General features: G+C 35.8%; 1 protein-coding gene across 6 annotated transcripts in view; it reads right to left on the minus strand.

Annotated features, from left to right (window-relative positions):
* Rims1 (regulating synaptic membrane exocytosis 1) overlaps nt 1–19,958 on the minus strand; it is a 504,676-nt gene that overhangs the window by 431,490 nt on the left and 53,228 nt on the right. The window lies entirely within an intron of this gene.

The raw sequence follows: 19,958 nt of genomic DNA on the forward strand, positions 1-19,958 counted from the left end.
GGGTTTTAAATTACAGTAGTTGACATTCCTGTCAGCATATGCTAAAGAATATTTCTGATATCAAAACCTCAAGTTGAATTTCTGAATATTACTTTTATTAGATAATAGAAACAAGTCTATTACTCTTCAGAAATTACATATTTAGAATTTAACTTATCCTAAAACAACAGAATACCACATTTCATAATGATCTCACCCTGACCACAAGACACATATCACTAGTGATGTAGTAGCTATTGAATCTGAATTTTTTTTAGATTGCTAATTAATCAATATCTTAATCATAATATGTACATTTCTAATCTGAATTGTTTTATATAAAAACTCTTTCTAGATTTAAGAAAGTATCCAATGATTAGAACAAGGCATATCGAGGTTACAGTATTATAGCCCATACGATGTTCATTACCTTGTATAGATTATTTCTCTAAAATTCAGTTATAATCAAATTGTGTCTCAGTTTAAAGTGGCAGAAACCAGATAGCTCTAATGTATGTTTAGTCCCAACAACTGTCATTGTTTTCTAGGCATTAGACATAATATAATAGGGGCCTCTTTTTCTTCAAGAAACACAGCAATGGCATTTCAGTATGTTGCAGCATTATGCTTGATGGCCTCCTACAGCTAGACACATATTGGGAGACCACAAATGCTGTTCTAATGCTAACTTCCTGGAATCACTACTGCTTGAAGGTCAGGAGCTTTAACCTCTTAGTCTTTGTGATGCCTTTAATGACAGAGAATTTAACAAATATGGACTCTGAATAGCCTTATAACCGCTTATAAGCATTCTCAAGGTTTGCTGAAGACTTATGCAAATGAGATATTCTGCAACCACCTCAGGGGAATGCTCCTCCTGACTCCACCCTCAGCACTGCTGGATTTTATGAATGACTGCAATCAAATCGATGAATGGCTGCCAACTGCCCACTCAGCCACTTCTACTCTTCCGTGCACGTACACACAGGAGGAATTCATATTGCCACAAGCCTGCAGATGAAGCTGTGTAAGGCTTTCATCTCTCAAAACAGGAACTAAATGTGCTTCCAGAAACTTAGAGTATGTGAATTAAAAATTCTAAATGCCTTCAAGAAATACAATTTACATAATTACTTTCTCTCCTTTGACTTTCCATTTTGGTGCCTGCAATCACTAACCTCTATCCACAGACACACACACACACAGATACACAGGCACACACACACAACACATACACACACAACATACTATTATTTTATGAAATTTTAACTCAATAAATAGCCTTGCATTATTTCATAACTGTGGTTACTATATCATAAACTGACAAATAGTAGATTATAAATCTACATATTTTAGCTCTTTCTTAAAGTTTTCGAATTTTGAGAGACAATAATTAATTCCACGCATGTGGGGGAAATGAGGGTGTATGTGTCAACTTCCAAATTGTTACTGTGCTAGCCCAATAATACCCAAGGTGTCTAGAGATAAGATGTCCTAGAGAATTAGGCAGTGACAACTGAAACAACTAAGAATAGGCAAAGGAAACATTTTATAAATATATAATCTTCTGATTTGTGGTCACTGATTTACCATATATAGAATCAGTAAAAAAAAAACAAACAAACAAAAAAAAAAAACAATCAAAGAAGAAGAGTCTATTGGTCCACACTGCTTTCTCAACCTCCCATTCCATGTTTCAAGTCTCACATCAATGTGTTGAAAGCCCAGAGGTATTCACATCACTTGTGGAATTCCTGTTTTCAGCCTAGCTCTAAGTCATACCTCCTGCTTACGCCTGTTGAGCTTTTATATTTGGATATTTTAACAGACATCTCAAAATCAACACCTCCAAAGGGGTTCAATTGATCAACATGCATTGTGCCCATTAATTAACATGTTGAATTGAAAAACTCTCTAAACAGCTTGGGTGGAGAGAGGAAGGGTGGATGAATGCAGTCATAATATTCAATGTACAGATGTGAAAATAAAACTAGAAAAATGGAGGAGATGGGTAGAATTAGGACAGATGGGGTAGAATGATGTAAAGGATGACATTGATCAAGCTGTATTGTACTCATAAACCAACACACTGAAATGAAAATAGAAGAATAAAGTAAAACTTATAGAGATCTGTGGAGATTTTTCATACCTATTTATCTTGTCATTCATAAAATTAAAAATTTTAGACAATAAAATGGTGGTCCATGCCTCAACACCAAATTATCCAGCAGGCATTTCCATTTTTGCCAGTACCTGTCTCCAGTTGTTTAGGCCCAAACTTTATACACAACTCTTCTTTTTTCCCACACTCTGCACCTAATCTACCAGATTGACTATATTTTCAAAGTATGTTCAGAAGCTGGCAATTTTTCACCTCCTACACTACTGCCTCCTTGTCATGTAAATCACCTTTTACTTAAATTCTCACCAAACATTTTCAACAACTTTCCCAGGCTTTGCCCATGGCCTCTTCCTAGCATTTCTTCACAACACAACAGCCACAATGATTCTTGACGGTTCTGCTCAAGGTTCAGCAATGACTCCTCAGATATTCACAATGAAATGCCAGAGTCCTTAGGATATCATCAGTCCTGCCATGACTCATCTCCTGCTACTCTCCCCATTCTCCCTGCCTTAGGGTTCTTGCACCAATCTTTACTTCTGTCTACAATGTTCTTTCCAGAAGCTGATACGACACTCTTACCTCTTACGAGTTTTTGTTCAAAATGTTAGTTTTTGAGGATTTTGAAGGTTCCTACTCTGATGAATGAGTAAGATAAAAATATAAAAAGTTGTAGATCTCAAGCTTGAGCAACTAATAGCATATGTATTAAAGCATGGTGTTTTAGAAGAGATTCTAAATAGGTGTTGGACATTAGAGCACTTTTCTAGAGAATGTTTATACTAATTAACTTAAAACAAATAAGTTTTATGTTCTGAAAAAAATCCACTAAATTTATATACCTGTTAACTAAAGTTTATTCTCTTTTTGAACAAGACAAAAGGTAGTTCTCAGCATATGAAAGATGTAGTGGCAAAAAATATTTACTATATCAAATTACTGCTTTGAAGCAGTGAAAAAATATTCAATATCCAGCTCACTAATATTTTAACAAATAACACTTTAAAATTATATTTGTATATAAAACATCTTAAGAATAAAAAAGGAATAAAGAGAGAATTAATCGATTTTTCTTATGAGTTTTCTGGGCAGAGTAAGGAATTCTTATATCTATCATATAACAAAATGTATATAATGTATCTCATTTATCTCATACCACCCTACAAGAGAAATTGGTTGCATTATTTGACAGTAAAGAGATCAAATTATCTGAGAGACTAAATTATCTTTCTGATATAAAAAATACATATTGATATTTCTTAAAGCCAGGAATTGAATTAAGTTCATTTCCTATGTAATCTTTCACTCAGCATTTGGCTTTAAGGGGTAAAAGATAGTCCAACAGTATTTTTAGATTGCTTTTAGAATCAATGGATTTGTGATACAAGTACACTGTTGAAACTGAATAATCTCACTTATTTGAGTGGTCTTTAAAATTATCCTAGTATCATATTGGGTACAGGCTCATGTGTGCAATCCTAGCTAGTCAGGAAGCTGAGATCTGAGGATCACAGTTCAAAGCCAGCCAGAACAGGAAAGTCTATGAGGCTTTTATCACCAATCAAGATGAGTACTAGCCTTTGAGCCTAGGCTCAAACTTCAAGCACCAGTACTAGCACATATACACAAAAATGATCCTAGTATCACAAGATCATATCATCCAAATACAGCAGCAGACCAAGGTGAACACTGTAACATTGATACCACAGTAGAAGACAGAGCTGGTTAAACTAGAAATTGAGGATGACCTTAAGACCAATGGGAATACTGAAATCCTATAAGACGGGAAATGTAAGATGACTAAGCTGATATTGAAAGAGTTTATATAAGAAGAAGAATCAACAGAGATAAAAGATTCATTCATAAGACACAGCACAACTGATAAAAATTACTTCTAATTCATTTCTTCAAAAGAAGTCTTCTAAAATGATCTCATTCTCATTCACAAATTCTAAAAGAGGAACAGCCAAGAAAGATAGTATTTCAACATTCATTTTATATAAAAATTCACATATTCATGTCATTTTCACATCAAACAAATGAGTATGATGATGGTTAGCCATAAGACAGAGATGGAGCAGCGAGAATCCCACAGCAGGAAAAGGAAGTGAATGTTGGTATTGTGAAAAGCCAGATGTTTTAATCACAACTCATCAGGGTCTGTGCCATTTCCAGCGCTCACCCGGGGAACCCCCTGAAGCTGAATCTTTATTTTAAGAAAGGCATTGAAAACAGATGAAGTCAATTTTTAACTCTAAGGAAAGGGAAAACAGATGCCAGCTTTTACAGTGAGTATTAAGGACTACTGACCTTCTCTGGAAAATGCCACAACAGTATTCACTAAAACCAGACAAAAAAAAACTAGTGTTCTAAAGGGAGAGGCAATTCACTACTGAGATGAATAAGAAAGTATAATTCAGAAAAAAAAAGAAAAAGTTAGTTTTTCAAAGAATGTGGACTTCTGGATTAAACTTTTCCCATTGAACACCCACTAAATTAAGAGTTCAATAGGCTTGATTCTATATGATCTTCCTTAATATGGTTCTCAAGAGTTCAAAAATATATTTAATGCGATTGTTTCTAACATATTTATAAGATGATTTCTTTCTTGCTTTGTATGTCCCTCCCCCAAGGTATAACCCCTGCTTTCACTGTATTTGATGTTGGTATAATTTGTGGAAGGGAAGGGAAAAAATAAATACATATATATATTTAATTATTAATCTCTATATTTTATGTAAGCTATTATTTTATGATAACAAAATTGGTGCTATGTTCAGTCATCAATTCTTAAAATTTTACACTTACCTATGAACTTATTACTGACTCATACTGCCCACATACATACCCCCTCACTCACATTTTCTTAAACCATACGATTTTTTTGCAAAAGTCATTTGCTTCTTGCAAAATACACATCTGTAATCCTAGCTATTCAGGAGGTTGTGTTCTGTGGATTACAGTTAGAAGCCAGCCAGAGCAGGAAAATCCACAAGACTATCATATTTCCTGTTAACTACTAAAGTAACTGGAAGGGGATGTGTGGTTTAAGTAGTAGAGCACTAGTCTTGAGCAGAAAAGCTCAGGAATAGTGCCCAGGCCCTTAGTTTAAGCTCCAGAAGAGGCAATGTGTGTGTGTGTGTGTGTGTGTGTGTGTGTGTGTGTGTGTGTGTGTGTGTGTGTGAAAATATATGTAAATTAAAATATATGTAAGTCAATTATTGAAATTCAATTAGTGTAATATAATTCAAATAAACACAAATCAATTCATCTAATTTAACCCATCAACAGGAACAAGGACAAGAACCACATGATCCTCTCAATAGATTCAGAAAAAAACATTTGAGAAGATTCAATATCCCTTTATGATAAAAGCCCTGGAGAATTAAGAAAACCAAAGATCATTCCTCAATATAATAAAGGCTATATATGACAAACCTACGGCCAGTATTACACTTAATGGTGAAAAGTTAAAACCATTTCTTCTAAAATCAGGAATGAGATAAGGATGTTTACTCCCTCTACTCCTCTTCAACATAGTATTGGCATTCCTAGCAAGAGAAATAAAGCAAGAAAAAAACAAGAAGGGATCCAAATAGGGAAAGAAGAAGTACAACTACTCCTCTTTGCAGATGTCATAATTCTGTCTTTAATGAACACTATAGATTCCTCCTCTAAGTTACTTGAGCTGATCCTAAGCTTTGGCAAAGTTGTAAGATATAAAATCAACCTGCAAAAATCAGTATCTTTTATTTATGCCAATGAGAAGATCGAGACTGAGCTCAGGAAAGCAACTCCATTTTGAAATAGCCTTAAAAAAATGACCTAGAAATTAAATTAACTGAAGAAGGGAAGGGGTATAGCAAGGGGTAGGGGAATCACTAGGGCTCCTTGGCATGGATCGAAACTTCCTAAGATGCAGAATCACAACAAATCAAACACTGCATCAAACTGAAGAGTTTCTGCATGGCAAAACACATATCTAGCAACATAAATAAAAAGCCCACAGAATGAAAGGTTTTTACTAATTATGCATCAGATAAGGGCCTCACATCAAAAATATACTTAGAACTCAAAAAATTAAACCCCCTCAAGATAACTCCTCAAAGAAACAATAACACAATATATTGGCTAAGGACTTAAAGAGAGACTTCTCAGAACAAGACACATGAAGCAATATTCAATATCTATGTCAATCATTGAGATTCTACCTCACCCCGGTTAGAATCGCCATTATCAAGAAAACTAATAACAGATGCTGGCAAGGATGTGGCCAAAAGCAAATGCTACAACACTATTGGTAGGAATGTAAACTTGTTCAACCACTCTGCAAAGCAGTAGGAAGGTTCCTCAAAAGACTAAACACAGAGCTTCCCTATGACCCAGCAATCCTACCTCCCAGCACTTGTCCAATAGACAACAAACAAGGTCACACTAAAGCTAACAGCACAACCATGTTCATTGTAGTATTTTTTACCATAGCCAAGATATGAAATCAACCCAGATGCCCCTCAATGGATGAATGGACCAAGAAAATGTGGTATATATACACAATTGAATTCTATGCCTCCATCAGAAAAAATGATATTGTACCATCTGTAAGGAAATGGAAAGACTTGGAAAAATTATATTAAGCAAAGCAGGCCAGACTCAAAGAAACATAGATTGGATGGTTTCCTTCATTTGTCATAACTTGAATATGCCTATAAATTTACAAGTAAACACACTGAATGATAAAAGATTTAAGAAAAAACACATGGACATGATAAAACATACAGGTCTCTAGACATTTACACAGTGAGACCAAAGGAGGATATTCTTAGGAAAGGATCACAAAGGCTGAATAGCTACGTGCATATGATCAAATAAAATGAGATTTATTGAAATGAACTCCAAGAAATGGAAACAAGAGCTTATTTCCCCTTTGTTGCTGTTTTTGTTTTATGTACCTTTTGTCTTGTTTGTAAGTTTATGTGTTTTGAGGAGGTAAGGGAACACAGAAATGATGGGCAAAGGATGAATAAATGCAGCAGAAGTACTCACTAGACACTAGATTGAAAATGAACTATAAAACTTGTATGGGGGGAATGGGAGGGAAAAACTGGGAATAAGCTAGGGAAGAGGCAACACTGTTGAGACTTATGTATTGATAACTCCTCTATATCACCTTTACAATAATAAAAAAGAAGGAAGGAAGGAAGGAAAGAAGGGAGGGAGGGAGGGAGAGAGAGAGGGAGGGAGGGAGGGAGAGGGAGGCAGACTCCAGGACCAGAAGCAACCGCCAACCTGGCAGAGAAAAGAATTCAATACAATAAGGCCTATGGTCTAATTATCTTATGCAGAAAAGGAGGAAGCTTAAATGTATTTAAAGATGGAGATTGCAATGGGTTCATAAGAAAGGGAGAATATAAAAAATGGAGACAGAGAATGTAGGCAACTGCTACAATGGCAAAGAGCTGAGCTGAGAAGAGAGTGATGGACAAAAGATGGTTCATTTGTATAGTTATGAGCAGATATGCTAAGAGTAAAGTAGGTATGGGAAATAAGAAGTTTAATGTGGAAATAAAGGGTAAAAAGAGTAGAAAGATGAAGGGGACATGAGGGCTAGGATATGCAATGAGAAAACTAGGTAGAGGGGGGTCTTTCCTCAGAATTCCAACTCTTGTCACCAGGGACAGCAATTTCAGCTCAGAACTAGCTTGGTCCTGTGCCAGGGACAGGGGGCAGAATGAGGGCCCACTCTCCTTGCCACTACCATCCACTCTCAGTTGTGTTGGTGAGTGGAGTTACTTGGTCCTAAACATAGTAAGGATTTGGCAGTTTCCACTTTTGCTTATTGAGTGTAAGCTTCAAATCTCACTTATCCTTGAGTTCCCAGCTTCTTTGAATTAAGGGTTGAAAGGCAGTTCTGACAGGCTTCTGATTCTAGCTCTTTTTCATTAATCCATGTCTTTGAACTGTTTAGGTGAGTATATCTGAAGGCTGAGCCTTTTGAATTCATAGAGAAAAAGGAAGAGGGTAGGAAAATGGAGGAAAGGAAGGAAAGGACAAAGAGAGGAAAGGAAGAGAAGGAGGGAGGAGTAAGAGGGAGAAAGGGAGAAGAGAGAGAGAGGAAATGGGGAGGGAGAGGGACAAAAAGGGAGGGAGAAAGGGAGAGAGTGTGAGAGAGATCATTTCTTGGATATTTCAATCGCAGTCATTAAGAAGAAAATCACAAAAATTAAAGGATATATGGTTTTCTCTAGCAAGGGAGGAACCGTAGTCTGAATCAGTTGATTGTCTGTTTTGTTTCCGGGGGAACCAGGATAGATGGTGGCTTTTATGGAACACATCGCCATGAACTCCAGTTGCACAGATCAAAGTTCTGCCCATTTATTTTCCACTGAAGTAATATGCATTCTGATCTTAATATGAAAATAGTATTATTGGTAAAATATCTGAACAAACATAGGTTACCTTAAAGACAAAACTGTTTATTGTCTTTATGACTTCCATGTCCATTAATAAAGTATTTTAACACCACTTACAACTAATTTATGTGCCTTATAGTCTCATTGAGAACCAGTGTTTCTAAACTAATTTTGTCCAAAACCAGGTTGGTCATAGTCTTGCCATCATAAGACGCAATCACTGGCTTGACTGAGACACATTGTTTTCTCTGCAATAACACCAAGTTAAAGAGAAAAATTAATGTTCTCACAGACAATTGTAACACTAAAAATGGTCTTGAACAATTTGAAAACTCAATTTAGAAAAATTAAATCAATTTAGAAATAAAGACTAATCAACAGTGAAACAAAACAGGAAAATAAATTAACAATACTCAAGAAGTTAAAAATAGAACTTCCACATGATTCAGCTATGCAAATTTGAGTATATAGCTCAAACATAATCAAAGTTACTTTGCTATAGAGATACATATATACCTACATTTATACTGACAGTATTCATGATATATATGTATGTATGTATATCTCCATCATGAATGCAATCATGTCCTAAGCTACAAACAGAATGGAACTGGAGATCATTGTGTTAAGTGTAATAGAACCAGTCCCACTAAGACAAATTTCATGTTTTCTCTAATTTTTTGCAGCCAGGGGAAACAAAACAGCACAGGTCACAGGTTGTGAAAATAAAAAGATAATAATGAATACAGGATGCAGGTGGGAAAGGGAAAAAGAAAGTGTTAGTAAGAAAAGAAATAGATGGGGCTGGGAAGGTGGCTCAGTGGTACAGCGCTTGCCTTGCATGCTTGAGGCCCTGGGTTTGATTCCTCAGCACCACATAAGCAGAAAAAAAAGCCAGAAGTGACGCTGTGGCTCAAGTGGTAGAGTGCTAGCCTTGAGCTGAAGAGCTGAGGGCCAGCGCCCAGGCCCAGAGTTCAGGCCCACTACCGGACCCAAAAAAAAGAAAGAAAGAACTAGAGCCTGAGCTCTGATGGCTCACACCTGTAATCCTATGGGAGGCTGAAATCTGAGGCTAGAACTTGAAGTCAACAAGGTACCAGCCTTAAGCAAAATAGCTAAAGGAGAATACCTAGGACAGTTCAAGCTTCAATATATACACACACACACACACACAAATTTAATTTGGTAACAGAGATGGGAATTAATGCCTATCTACTTAATGTAATAATCATTGCTAACGCTATTTCATAACTAACAAGTTTTCAGCTTTTTATTTGAATCACAAACCCACAACTCTTTAACTAATAATTTTAAGGTGTGTCTGTGTGCCTAAGAATGCCTTTTCTCCAAAAAGCATTTCATTCTCTTCTCCCATCTGGGAGACAAGAGAGCTGAATATAAAGCTACTGAGGGGTCCATAATGGATCCTTGGTGGGACCAAAGTGAATTTTAAACAGATAAAATGAGAATATGAAACTGGGAAATGCATTCATGAAATACGTCAGGCATTACTTTTAATTAATGATAACGACTTCTGCAACTGATTCACTTGCTATGAAAGTCAATGAGTTAATTAGCCAGTCAAATATGAATGTGCATTTTACATGGACTATGAGTTGCACATAGATATTAAATAATACATAAATAAGTGACACAGACACACTCAGGGTCATATATACAAACACATTAACTGAAGTATGGTATATGGAAGGGGATTCCAATGGGGATAACACCTTTGAACAACTAACTTATAGTTTGATAAAAATGACTACCAAGTAGATGGAACTTGAAGTATATATGTGCGGGAATGAGGGGGTGGGGGGCTGTGGATTGGTTGAGGTCAAGGGTAGGGGATATACCAAAGAAGAGATGAAGGGTAGGCAAATTTAGTGATAATTTGAACTAGGAAAATTGAGAGGATGCATGGGGTTGGGAGAGATGGGGGGAAAATGATAAAAGGGGTGACATTGATTAAGATGCATTATATTCATAAACTAACATGTTGAATTGAAACCCTTTGTACAACTACTTATAGATAATTAAAAAATAAAACTGGGCACTGGTGGTTCTTGCCGTAATTCTAGTACCTCAGAAGGCTGAAATCTGAGGATCATAGTTCAAAGCCACTCTGAACAGGAAAAGTCCATGAGACTCTCATCTCCACTTAACCAGCAGGAACCTGGAAGTGGAGCTGTGGCTCAAAGTGGTAGAGCAAAAAGAATTCTGAGATAGTACACAGGCCTTAAGTTCAAGCCCAAGGACCAGCACAAATATGCAAAAACAAAAAGCCCCAGAAATAGACACTATTCATATTTGTTATAAACAAATACATACTTATTTTGTTAAGATCATAATGCTGCGATTACCTAGGATATGACATTAATATTTGAATTATAATTGAATCTTTGCCTTTCTCTTTCTCCACTAAGAGTAAGAAAAGCAAACAAATATGTAATTCACTTTTTCTTTAGCTTCTTCATCCAAAGTGATGAAAATATGAAGAGATTCTAGAGAAACACTGAATGGTATGGCATTCACTAACATCATCTAGCAAAGAATTAATTAGTCCTCAGAGAGTCAACGTTGCCACACTTCTTACTGTCTTCTGGAAGAAATATCATTTCTTGGGGTTTCAGAAAGTTTAATGGCTCACAATTTTCATTTCCACATATGACTTATTATTGTCTATCATTTCTCAAATCTGTATGTGCCTAAAACTTTCCTAATAATTGAGCCTCAACAGATTGGAAGGTCGAACTTGGTATACTTGCTCCTCTGAAATTTCACTATAGCAACCTACTATGTTATATAGCAACCTACTAAGCTATATAGCAACCTACTAAGTTACTGAGAACTGACCACTGTACCCTCTCTTAGGATAAGAAGTCCGTGTTTTGGCTATTCCTGGATCTCTAGAAACTGCTATTTCTGGTTTACATTTACAAATTCCAAGACAGCTTCAGGATCTCCTACAAAGGTCATTTATTTTTTTCCTATTCACACTTTACATGGTGGCCTCACATTCATCTGTGTCCAGCACATACTCAGTTGTTTTGTTTTCAGGTATTTTATACATACATTTCCCTCACTCAGAAATCTCTTCCTCTTACTACCCATAAACCAGCCAGGTAACATCCCTAGAGCACCACTGCATTACAATCGCATTCCACATCTCCTTTGTCTTCCTGCATTCTCATTTTCTCTTAATTTTGAGGTCTTACAGAAGACCTCAGGAAGACTTTCAGGCTAAAATCTCTCACTAATCTTCATCAGCATCTTCTTCAAATGTGGTTCATGGCAGCAGTCATGGGAAGAAGTTCAAGAAATAGCTACTCTGAAAATGAGACATGCAACTGTAATGTGTTCCTAAACTCCCCCAGTTGCCTGACTTCTATATGGACCTATCTGTAATTGATGAATATAGCAACATGTGCTCTGTGCCACACAACCACGCTACATTCTGTGATCACAATCTCACTGCAAGTAAGTCTGCGCATCAATAATGGCAATAATGTATTTACTGGGCATTTATGATAGAACTCATTTGTTTCATTTTGGTTTATTCTTTTTTTTTTTCTTTTGCCAGTCCCGGGACTTGAATTCTAAGCCTGAGTGCTGTCCCTAAGCTTCTTTTGCTGAAGGCTAGCACTCTACTAGTTGAGCTACAGCACAAATTCTGGCTTTTTTGTGATTAATTGGAGATAAGAGTTTCTTGGACTTTCCTGGCAAGGCTGGCTTCAAACCTCGATCCTTACATTTCAGCCTCCTGAATAGCTAGGATTACAGGCACTGGCACCTGGCCATTTTAAATCTGTGTGTGTGTGTGTGTGTGTGTGTGTGTGTGTGTGTGTGTGTGTGTGTGTGTGTGTGTGTGTGTGTGTGTGTGTATGCTGGTACTGGGCTTGAACTCAGGGCCTAGGCACTGTCTCTTGGCTTTTTCATTCAACTCAATCTGCAACCCGACCTCCAGTTTTTTGCTGGTTAATTGTAAATCATTGTAAATTGTCTGTAATTCCTTACACATGGAAAAACTCTCCTTTGCTCTTTATTTCAACTCCCTTTAGTAAACAGGTGAAGGTAGCATTCAGAAAGTACTGTTTTGTACAAGTTCTCACAGTACTCATTCCTCAAACTAAACTCTATTAAATTACTATGACATTTTATTGCCTCAAAGTTGTTTAAATTAATTTTAACTCAAAATTTAATTACCTTCAAACACTAGTAAAAGCAAGATTAATCATAGGAATCTTGAATTAATCATGCAATAAAATTTCTTTTTCACCTAAACTGTTAAATATAAAAGTATGTTTTATAGTATAAAATTCTAGTCTATTACATTTTTACTACACTTCCACTGTGTTCAAAAGGGATTGTAAAATAATCTGTTATAGTATTCTAACATAAATAAGGCTCACTTTGATTTTCAACATTGTTTTCAGAGTTCTAGGTAATATTTGGATCTATTTTGCATTTATGTATATTGAAAAACACTAGAGATTTTAAAACTTTAAGAATGAAATTTGTTTATGCAAACCACTAACTTCTATATCAGTCATGCTTCTACAGCTACTAAATCTACAGATAATTCACCAATTTCAAGATCTAATTTTATTAAATAAATTCCAGACTATTAGACTACTCTTTTCACAATATTTACAGAATCTGCCACTTTGTAACTTAAATACACTACCGATAAATCTGTCCTGCAAATACTGTGTTCAGCAAAGTTGCTAACTTTCTAGCATATTATTTTACATTCAATGAATTCAGTGGTCCTGAATTCAGTGGTCTTCATTTTAATGGTTTCTTTTCTTTTAATCACCAAGCTTTCAACTATCTCATACATCTCAGATACGTGGGATATTTCTTACGCATTCATTCATTTTTAATTACTTTTAAGTAGCTGTACAAAAGGGTTTCAACACAACATGAGTTGGTGAGAACAATGCATGTTGATCACTGTCATCCCTCCATCCTTCTCCTTCACCTCTCCCAACCCTCAATTTACCTAGTTCCATTTTCACATAAATTCATTGTATATTCTGAGTTCTTTCCTGCTTTCTCTTTGCTAACACTTCTCTTACAAATTGATTCTTTTGTTGCAAAATATTTTCTCTAGGTCTGTGAGATGTAATACATATTCTGTTTAGGTAAGCATCTCTAACAGATAGATAATATAAAAAAGGTTATATGATAAAGCTATATTCAAGGGAAAGTACTTGCGTTATTTCCAAACATGATCACATATCAGAATTATTTAAAGAATTTTTCAAAAAGAAGACTTCCTTTTCTCAGCTCAGGCTTATAAGCTGATGTTTAGGATAATAAATTTTAATATTATTACCTTCCTAAAGTGATTACGGTATGTTTAGAAAGGTGTCCACGAACTGCTGGAGAAGAATGAACCATTCATTCATCCATTTTGCAGGAATTGATGCACCTCTTCCTGGGAAGGAGCTAGATCACAAGAAATATCCAGAACTTGGACCACTCAATCATTGTATTTCATTAAAAAGCTTTTACTGAACTTCATTTGAATATTATACACTAAGCTCTGACGGTCGTCAATACAAGAAAAGCTGTGTAAAATCAGGTTTTGCATTTTCTTGAAGATTAGTGGTGAGCTCACTGCATATTACATCATTTTGGTTCACTTCTATCGAATCTCAAATTAATTTTTTTCAAAAAATTGCACCAAGAGAATGCCAGCACTCCTCTATTACAAATACTTATGAAGGTATATTCTGGTCATAGAATCCAGGAAATAAGAAGAAAAAGTTATATAAAATAATTAGTGTAACTATTTGATTGACACAGTTACCAGGTTTATAATTTCATTTTGTTCCTTGGCATAATGTCTATTTTACTATTGCTTATGTGAAATTATATTAAGACAAAAGCAAAATAATGTGATAGCAAAAAAAAGAGAATGGTTACAACATTACAATTAAAGAGTCTCTGTATATTTCTTCTCTGTGAATTCAGTTTATCTTTAAAAAGATGGATGCAACTGAGCATTTTTCCACAAACTCACTGGGTTCATTTTAACTACAGTTTTTATCTATCTATCTATCTATCTGCATATATATCATTGTGGATTTGTACAAAGGAGTTTCCATTCAACAGTTTACAAGTATAATGCATCTCCATCATTGTCATCCCTTTTATCATTCTTATAAGAAAATTTGAGACTTCATTTTTTTAAGTTTGAGAAACTTAAGCTGTTTTATACATTATGCCCTGATAGATGTATAGTAACTGATTATTGCTCTGATGACATCTTGCTAACATTGAAATGTTACACAAAATTAGTGTCACTGAAGAACATGTCATAGAAATCTTCCATATAAATTAAATAGGTATCAAAAAGAAGTTTCACTGTCAAATAATCAAAGCAGTATTAAGAAATGTGCTAAATAAGTTGAGCAAGGTTTTCTTCTAACTGAATAACTTTTCAGAATCTTTAAAATGCTGGTATTTATTGATCACCTCTAAGATGTGTGAGTGTGTGTGTGTGTGTATTTGCATGCACGCATGTGCAAGCTCCAGTCCTCAGGCTTGAGTTCAAGATCTGGGTGCTGTCCTTGAGCATTTTTTGCCCAAGTCTAGCATTCTACCACTTCAGCCAGAGCTCAACTTAAAGCTTTTTTTTTGGTACTTTATTTTGAGAAATGAGTCTCACAGACCTTCTGCCTGGTCTAGCTTTGAACTGCAGTCCTTATATCTCAGCCTCTTGAGCAACACAGCTTATCAGTGTGAGCCACCAGTTACCAGAAGTATGTACCATTTTTAAACATAGTAACTGAAACATAGGAAAAATTCCTATTCTCAACTATCAGTGCCCAGGTATGTTATTACAAATAGTACCATAAAATAGCAAATATAGCATTTCATTTGTGAATTGAATGTGAAGTAAATATTTTTACTTGCCACTCTTGGTATTATCATGTTTACTTAAATACATGCAAGCAAAGGCACTTTTGGGACTTGTGTTCTAAGGATATTGTAATATAACATACATATTTTCCTCTTTTGTTTTTTATTAAATTCATGGATGGTATATACAAGCTATTCTGCAAATTCATTAATGTCTATGTATTGAGTATATTTGATCATTTACTCACCAAATCAACAAATTTTGATCTAAACAATTTTTTCATGAAGCCCTAACGTTTTGTTAGGACGTAAGTAGTAAACAATATATGAAAGTATACTATGTAAGCTATAAGAAAACAAAGAGACGTAGCATAGGTGAATGTACTCTTCTTTATAAGCTCCTGAATTAGATATGTGGGAATAAGGATACAGTTGATTCAGTAGCACTATTAGCATGACTGTAAGTGTCATGCTAATGCACACAAGCAGGCTACAAACTCAGTATTTCTACTGTTTATATAGACTTTTCACAAATTTTTTTCAGGCAAATTATTTTGCCTATAGAGAAATTCTTTTCTGCCTATGGGTAAATTTCTAAGGACAGTGAAATATTGTCTCTAAAATTATATCATTACCATATTAAAGCTTTTCTGTTTTCTTATATGCAACTTTTTAGTTTTTAAAATAAATTTTATTATCTTTAAGTAATGTGCAAAGGGGTTTCAATTCAACATATCAACTTGTAAGTATAATACATCTTAATCAGTGTTACCACTTCCATCATTCTTCTCCATTATATGCAAAATATATTATTAACCAAAAATAAGAACACTGGCATAAAAGGTAGAGATGACATATTCTTTATCCACTCAGACCACTCACAATGCTATTGCTACATAATTCAAAATGGCTTGCTTATATGAGAAGCAATTTTACTTTAGTCTCTAAGTGCTTAAGAATTATTCACAAACAATAAAATCTTAAATATTCAATTTCTCTTAAAGTCTTAGATTTTTCCTCCTCAAAAAAAAATCAATTCATATATACATATGAAATCACAGACTTGGAGAAAATATTTGTATCATGTATCTTACAAATATGCTACATACTGAAAGGCACGTGTGTCCACATGTACATCACACACACACACACACACACACACACACACACACACCCCTAAGACTTGAATCTAGAATATGGGAATTCTTAGAAATCAGTAATGAAAAACAACCTATCCTGTGACTCACCATTTATTCCTACATATTGACCATAGAGAAATGAAAGCATAAGTCAACAAAATTATTTGCAGAAGTTTCACAGACTTAGTTTAAAAGCTTTGTTGTGAAGATAACACAGGTGTTCTCAATGGAAGAATTGACTGAAAAGATCAATCATACAATAACATATGTTCATGAAACATTTAACAGTATAGATGAGTATTAATTATATAATTAATTGAACAAAGAGATGAGACATAAGAGTTTGTATTATGTAACATTTTTTAGAGAGTCCAAAAGGAGGAAAAAGGAAATCAATGTTGACAAGAATCAGAAAGTAGTTGCCTCTAGTTGGAGAGGATGTTGGTATAGGATGGGAAGTAATGAGGTATTTTATTTCTTGTTTGAATTGTGGTAATGTAATTGTCAACACTTATCAAACTAAGCACCTCAGATCTGTACACTTTGTTGTACATAAATTATACATCACTGAAATGGAAAAATAGGAGAAAATTCACTGACAGCTCAAATAAAGAACACAAAATGCTCACAACTTAAAGATATGCTATTTTCATGAAAGAATATAATTTAATGTGGTATAGAAAACAATCATTCCAATAGACAACTATGCAAGTAAAAACATTAATATGTTTTTCAATTATGCTTTCCAATTTACTCCTTTATACTTTGTCAGGCTAAGATAGGTAAATATAAATAAAGTTAAAGGTAAGGGATTGTTTTATGCAGAAAGACTTTATCCAGATGAAATTTATGATTGCATGAAAGGCAAAAAAAAAAAAACAATGATCACAGGAGAGTATGAAATAATGGGAAAAGTAATGAGAATCAAGTTGGAATGTTAACATACATTCACAGGCAATTTACATCAGCAGATATATGTATTTCTCTACCCTTGAAAGTTTGGGGCCCCCTTACATTTGATTAAATTATTGATCAGAAATATCATGTCTTTCCCTTCCCACTGCACAGACCCATCTCTCTGTTGTCAGTTTTAAGGATACCGTGTTTCTCAGCCTTGTGAAAGAAACGTGTACTTCCTGCTGTTTGATTTGCACATGAAGTATGGACATGTTACCTGTGTGGACAATGGAGGTTGAACTTGAAATGCTCTTGCTTGCCCTATTGAGCTGAGACATGTGGAACAGATCCAGACCAAGTCTGAAACTTGCAGCAGAGCCTTGCACAGTCCAATGTAACTTCCACCCACCCCACCAAAGACACAATCAGCAGGGTCACATATGGTACATACTGACAGGCACACATCCCACAGATGCTTGAGAAATCACTGTAGCCTGTATTTGTTTGGCTAACTTCTCTGCTCTGCTCCAGAATCACCACCTTGCCCAAGGGGTTGTTTTTGAGCAGTTTTGAGCTAGACCTTTCTTCTCACTGCAGCAGGTACACACTGCCTAGATTGACTTCAGAATACCAACTTTCTGTTTTCAAGCTACTTCCTAGTAGATACCTCATTCCTCTTGCCTTTTGTCTGAGATTAAGACGCATCTTACCAAGTGAACTGCTCACCTGTGTGTGTTCAGATGAGTAAAATGAAACTCAGCAAGTCTACTTTTCCCATTTCAGGAGTGAAAAATTTTGAAAATTATCTGAGGCAGTCTGTTTCTAAAACCCACTGATGTGGGTAGGAAACAATTAATGCTTACCAAAATGCAATTAATGGTACATGGAAAAAGGAAGAGAAGAAAGTAATTACACATTTAAGAGGTTTCTCTTGTTAATTTGTTATAGAATCTTATGCTCCCATGCCAGAATGAATTCAAACATAGGGTCCTAGACCAAAGCTGCAAGTCATGATCATTCTCCCAGTCCCATTCCACATCTACCTGTAATCTACGTTAAGATATTATACTGAGAAGCATATATATATATATACACCAAAGCACTTAGATCAACAATTTCTATTACTACAAAAAGGTATTCAGCAGAGTTTGCAATGCAATCGTAAATCCCCTGGGACAAGCCAGCCTTTGCTTAGGAGAGGTACATGAGTACCCCACTAATTTCCTTTTGCCTCTACTTGGCGGGACTGAATTAGGTATGCTTTGGCTCTATTTATAGTTGTAGGGAGTAAAATAAGATTCTCATTAGCGGCTAAAGAAAACTAAAGGCCCAGGGGAAATGAGTGGCTATGACTTTGTAAGGTCATTGTTCCAGAATCTTTACATATCCAGAGGGCAGCCCCACTCTGGGAATGGGAAGGAGTTTCCAGTTCACTTCAGCTTCTGGTGGTTTTTCTACACTTTCCTCTAGGTCAGTTCTGTCCATTGCTATTGCCACCCTTTTGTGGCAGTGGAATGACTATAATCCGTGTACTCGTAGTGATCATTACAGCACTGTTTTACACACTCATTATGAGGCAATTGGGATAAAGGGCCCCATTCATAGAGGTTTTGCACAGAACTCATTGAAGAACTTGGGCAGTCCCAGATACAGGCCCCTACAGAGCCTATCACCCTGCACTTGAGAAGTTGTACATATAAACTTCTAGGCATCAGGTCATAGCTTAAGGGCCCCTAGAAGACTTGCCCATGGACCCCAGACATGAGCATAGGCATTGGTATCTAGTCAGAGAGACTCAAAAGCACATGACAAGCTTGAGCAGGCTCTAATCAGGGTTGAGGACTGATATAGCCAGCAGGCTGTCCAATGATCTTGAGACTCATGTAGCTCTCTCTCCCTGCACAACCCACTCCAGGGGTTGCCTTCCCTTGGGAACCCTCCTGTCTAGAGGGAGCTTTAGATAATAGCACATTTAGTTAGTATTTTTGTGTGCTGGTACTGGTGCTTGATCCTGGGGCCTGGGCACTGTCCCTAAGCATTTTTGCCCAAGGCTAGTGCTCTGGTGGTTAATTGGAGATAAGAGTCTCACAGATTTTTCTGCCCTCCCTGTCTTCTTATGATGATCCTCCAAACTCAGCCTCCTGAATAGCTAGGATGACAGACTTGAGCCTGGCTGAAATGTTTTACTTAGTACCCAACATATCCTTAATCCTTGTACTTTCTAGTATCTGGTCATGATTCAATGATAAAGAAGTCCTTTAGTTTTATGTATATTGTCACAAATGACAGAATTTCCTTCTTTATAAAAGCTGAATAGTATTTCATTTTACACACACACACACACACACACACACACACACACACACACACACACACACACACACGACCATTCATCCTTTGGTGGATGGATACTTAGATGGTTCTAGTACTTGGCTAATGAAAAAAATGTTGCAATAGACGTGGGAATTCTGATAGGTTTTTGACAAAGTGATTTCATATCCATTACATTCTTATTCAGACGTTGCATGGCTGGAT

The sequence above is a fragment of the Dipodomys spectabilis genome, unplaced genomic scaffold, assembly GCF_019054845.1.
Source record: "Dipodomys spectabilis isolate Male_0828 unplaced genomic scaffold, ASM1905484v1 ptg000102l, whole genome shotgun sequence".
Classification (NCBI taxonomy): Eukaryota; Metazoa; Chordata; class Mammalia; order Rodentia; family Heteromyidae; genus Dipodomys; species Dipodomys spectabilis.